Source organism: Octodon degus, unplaced genomic scaffold (genome assembly GCF_000260255.1).
Source record: "Octodon degus isolate 3935 unplaced genomic scaffold, OctDeg1.0 scaffold00276, whole genome shotgun sequence".
NCBI lineage: Eukaryota > Metazoa > Chordata > Mammalia > Rodentia > Octodontidae > Octodon > Octodon degus.
This window is the reverse complement of record NW_004524852.1, coordinates 630051-635618: the sequence shown is the minus strand read 5'-3', so window position 1 is coordinate 635618 and position 5568 is coordinate 630051. Positions and strand designations below refer to the sequence as shown.

The window sequence follows — 5568 nt, the reverse complement described above, 5'->3', positions numbered from 1 at the left end:
AGGGCTGGCACTGCATGTGGTGCCGGGGATCGAACTGTGGTCCCTGCACTGCCTAAGCTTACCTAAACAAGCACTTTAGACCACTGAGCTGTCTTGCTAGCCCCTCTTTATTTTATTTTAAAGAGTAAAAAGAAAAACAGAAGCAAGAACAAATAGCAAAAACTAAGCAAGAAACAGAGTAACATATTACAATACATATGGTACAGATTTAAAAAAAAAGAATAAAAAATTAACAATGGCTTTTATGTTCTGTAGTTATAGTCAAATCTGTTGCTCAGATTAACAGATATTGGTATGTAAAATTGGTCAAATAATTAAACATTAATGCTTGTTTTCAATAAACTATTTTCAATAACTATTTTCCTTGTCCTTTTCATTTTTAATATTTTTAGTTTATTTTACAGAGAATATAATATAATGAATAAGACATTAGAAATAGTACACATTTAGAAGAGCAAGATGCAAGGTATTCAGCCATGATTTTGCTTTTGCACATTGTTTGATGTAGTTGCTTAGATAACAGATATTAGCATGTAGTTAGTCAAAGTAAAAAATTTAAACATTAACTGCTACTTTCAAAAAACTGAAGGAAATAAGTACTGCAATCATCTCAGCTATCCTATATATACCCTTGCAGGGTTTTCTCCCCCTTCCTTTTTTTGTTGTCTTTTCTCATTTCCCTCCTCTTTATTGTTTATTTCTTATGTTCAGTTTCTTTCCATTTTACTAAATCTTCTATACCTTTCAGATTTTATTTATTTTTTTCAGGTTCTTGCATAAGACAATATGATTGTGGCTGACTTATTTTATTTATGAGTATAGCTTCTAGTTGCATCCATTTATCTATAAAGGCCTCAAGTTTTTCTTTTTTATAGGTGAGTAATATTCCATTGTATAAAAATACTAATTTCTAAAAAAATTTATTCCTTAGGTGATGGGCATTTTGGTTGCTTCCAAGCTTTGGTTATGACAAGTTGTGCTGCTATAAACATGGGTGTTCATATATCACTATGATAGGATGTTTTCAGTTCTTTTGGGAAAATTCCTAGAAGGGGGATAGCTGAATTGAATGGGATTTCCTGTCCTAGTTTTTGAGGAGTCTCCACACTGATTTCCATAGTGGTTGTACCAGTCTGCATTCCCTCCATCAGTGGAGAAGGGTTCCTTGTTCCCTACAGCCTTGCCAGCGTTTGTTATTAGTTAATTTCTTTATGATGGTCATTTTTTTCTGGGATGAGACGGTATCTCAATGTTGTTTTAATTTGCATTTCTCAAATGACCAGTACTGTGAAACATTTTTTCATGCATTTATTTGCCAATTATATTTCTTCCTCTGACAAGTGTGTTTTCATCTCAGATGCCCATTTTTGGACTAATCTTTGCATTTTGGGGGCCTGTTCTTTTCTTTAGTTCTTTATATATTCTACATAGGAGTCCTTTGTATGAATGACTGTTGGAGAAGTTTTTCCCAATTTGTGGGTTGTCTTTTCACTCTGCTGGTGATTTCTTTTGATGTGCAGAAATCTCTCAATAAGTTGAGATCCCAGTTGTTGGTTCTTTGAAGTACTTCCCACACAGTTTGGTTTTTGTTCATGAACTCTCTACCTACATTTTTGCCTTCAAGATTTCCACCTACTTTTTCTTTCAGTAGGCTCAGCATTTTTGTTTTAATGTTTGGATATTTAATCAATTTTGACTTTAGTTTAGTGCATGGTGATAGATCTTGGTCTAGTTTTAGTTTGTGGTATGTGGAGAGCCAGTTTTTCCAGCACCATTAGTTAAAAAGGCTTTTTTTAAAAAAAAATTCCAGTGAATGTGTTTTGTCTCTTTGTCAAAGATAAGTGGCTGTGTGTGTTTGTAGCTGTATCTGCATCTTCTAATCTATTCCATTGATTCTGAGGTCTGGTTTTTTTTTGGCTAGGACCATGCTGATTTTATCATAGTAGCTTTGTAGTATAATTTCAAGTCAAGGATTGTAATATTCCCTGCCTTGCTTTGTTGTCCAGGATTGCCTTTGCTATTCTAGGTCTTTTCTTGTTCTGGTAAATAAATTTCAGGAATGTTTTCTCTAGATCTGTGAGGTACATTGATGATATTTTGATAGGGAATGAATTAAATCTGTATAATGATTTTGAGAGCATGACCATTTTCACAGTGTTGGTTCTTTCTATCCAGAAACAAGGAATATCTTTCCATTTTCTGAAATCCTCTTTGATTTCTTTTTTTCTAAGAGAACTGTAATTTTCATTGTATAGATCTTTTACTTCCTTTGTTAGATTAATTCCTAAGTATTTCAATTTTTTTGGATGCTATTATGAAGAGTATAGTTTCTCTAATTTCTCTCTCAGATTGTATGTGATCTGTGTAGAGAAATGTTATTGATTTTGGGGTGTTGGCTTTGTATCCTGCTATGCTATTTAATTTGCTTATTCTAGAAGCATCCTGGTGGAGTTTTTTGGGTATTCCATGTAGAGTATCATGTCATCTGCAAACAATGATAGTTTACCTTCTTCCTTACTTATTCTTATTCTTTTTATTTTGCTGTCTTATCACTCTGGCTAATATTTCCAGAACTGTTTTGAATAAGAGTGGTGATAGTGGACATCCTTGTTTTGTGCCTGATTTTAGAATAAAAGATTTCAGTTTTTCTCCATTTGGAATTATGTTGGCTGGTAGTTTGTCATAGATTTGGTACAGGTCATGTATTCCAACTTTCTGTAGGGCTTTGATCATGAATGAGTGTTAGACTTTGACAAAAGTTTTTTTCTGCACCTACTGAGATGATCATGTGTTTTTGGTTTTCAGCTCTATTGATATAGTGTATTACATTTATAGATTTGCATATGTTGAGCCATCCTTGCATCCCTGGAATGAATCCTGCCTGGTCGTGGTATATAATCTTCCTGATGATTTGCTGTATTCTATTTTACTGAGGATTTTTGCATCTATGTTAATAAGGGAGATTGGCCTGTAATTCTCTTTTTTGATTGAGTCTTTCTCTGGTTTTTGTATGTCTCAATTACTCTTCTCTCATTACTAGGACAAATACCTGTCCTAGTAACTCAGAATTAGGGAAGGAAAGTTTTATTTATCTCACAGTTACTGGAGGTTACAGCCCATACTCAGCAGGCTCCAAGGCAGAGTGGCACATGAAGAGAGCAAACTTTCACTGTGGAGGCAAAGGGCAGAGAGCACAGGGAGTGGCCCAGCTCAGGCAGCTAGCCATCCTCTCCTCCTTCCTTGTATTGTAATGCAAATTCCTTGCCTCAGGGCAGGTGCAGCATCCACACCCACAATAATCAATCACAAACTCCAGAAGTCTCCACTTGACTGCCTGAGGTTTTGGGGGAACAACTAGACACAAACCATAACATGGTATCAATATAATACTTGCCTCCAGGAATGATTTTGGGAGTTTGAGGAGTTTTGAGATTAAATTTTCTCTAAGAAAGAAAGAAAGAAAGAAAGAAAGAAAGAAAGAACCCCCCCCACTATGTATATTATGAAGTCAGCATAGAGAATATTGAGAAAATAAGAAAATTAAACACCTGTAGTATCTAATATTTTATTGATGAGAAATAAATAATCTAGTAGAAAAAGGGGTAATAATACATAAGACCATTCTGAGAAGAGAAAATCTGGTTATAAATAGGTGTTTGACCTCACTAAGGATATACTTGCCTATATTTAAATTCTTTTTAAATCATTTTTCAATTAATTAATTACTTAATTAATTGGTCTTGCTATGCAGCTCAGACTTGCAGTTATCCTTCTGTCTCAGGCTCCCCAGTGCTGGGATTATAGGCGTGTGGCACCATGCCTCGTTTTGGTGGCTGACCCTGCACACAGGGCGTTCTGGGCCGCATGGTATGGGGTATTAGGATCAAATCCAGGTCCTCGTGCTTTCCAGGCAGGCCCTTAGACTACTGAACTACCTCCCCAACCCCTTGCCTATGTTTATATGAGTAAGAGGTATGGTGAGAAGGGATACTCACTGGTAATAATATTATTTACTTCCATGGAGATGGAAGAGAATAAGTAAGTGGGAATTAACCATTGCTTATATATTTTAATTGTTTTATTTATGCTAACAATCTGCATTTTACTACTTTTCTAATTTGCAATATGTCAAATAAGTTTAAGGAATAAAATTAGATTTTTAAAATCTGCCAAAATTTGAAGATGAAAGAATGCTTTAGGACTGTGCATTAAACATAATGTTCAGTAAAATATTTTGTGGTGTTCCTTCCTGGCACAGTCACCAGTTTCCTCTTCACATTTCAGTTATATAGCCTGAAGTTTTTAATCTTCTTAGTTCAAGGTCTGTGGGTGCCCCGGGTGCCTACAGCAGCCACAGAGCTGGAAGCAGGGCTCCTCTGAGGGACACACAGCCTCACCACTGTGCTTGTACTCTCCATAGTTATTTTAAGATAACTCCTGTCTGGTTTCCTATTAAAAAACAGACATCAGATTTTGTTTCTACTGTTGGGCATTTTAAATACAGACAAGAGTTTTTGGTTGAGAGCAAGTAAGTAGTAAAGGGAAATATTGGCAGTATTAATCATAGAATTGCATTATTGAAAGTTTTCACATATTAAGCAGGGGAGCTTTTGTTTTTTCTCTAGCAGTCATAAGAACAGTGCTAAATCAGAGGCAGTTTGTTTAGGAACCCATTATGTTTGGATTTGTGTGTGTGGAGGGGGAGATTAGAGTTCTGTGAGTATAGCCTTTCTCTGGTAACTACACATGCAGAGATGAGAAACAAGAAAGAAGCCTGGGCGGAAGCTAGAAGAATTTTTTAATTAAAGTCAGAAGACTTGATTGTGTTTCATCTTGCCACTTAGCAATTGTGTGCCCTGGGAAAATTAATCATTTTGAGACTTGATTCTCTACTTTATGAAGAAATGTCATTGTTATTGGCATTATTAAATAAAACAAAGTGCATTTACCCAGTGATCTATATGAATATGTAAGGAAATGATCTTTGGAAGTTAATAGTCTTGAAGTCCATTGTATTGAATAAAATGACAGGAAGGTATTGAACAAAACATATTATGTGTTATTATTTATGCAAATATATCACAAAATAGTATAGTTTAATGAGTGCATCTATAACATCTATGTCCATATTAATTATGATAAGAGGTCTAGAATCAGCATTACAAACCTTTGCCTCAGGGCTGGCCAAATAACTCAGCAGATTAAAGGGGCTGGGGATTTGGTCCCTAGGCGTGCCATACGGGCCCCGCCCCTAGGGCACGATGAGACAGCACTTGAGACTGGGCTTGGAGGCGTGAGCCTATAATCCCAGCACTTGGAAGGCTGTAAACAGGAGCATCACTGCCAGTCTGATCTAGTAGTGAGAGCCTGACACCCTGTAGGCCATTCCCTAAAATACAGAAAACAGACAAACAAAAAACAAATTTTTGCCTCTGGGAAAGGAGACAAGGTAAAGATGTGAGCAGAGAGGGTCTAAACATTATCTGTAATGCTATGATTTTTAAAAGTAGGAAGACATTAATATCTTGTTTTTAAATAATTTTAAGAGAACTCAGAGTAGTGTTACAG

General features: G+C 35.8%; 1 protein-coding gene across 1 annotated transcript in view; it reads right to left on the bottom strand.

The window, feature by feature from the left end:
• LOC101565214 (pyruvate kinase PKM) overlaps window positions 1–5568 on the bottom strand; it is a 15039-nt gene that overhangs the window by 2215 nt on the left and 7256 nt on the right. The gene's annotated exons all lie outside the window — the stretch shown is intronic.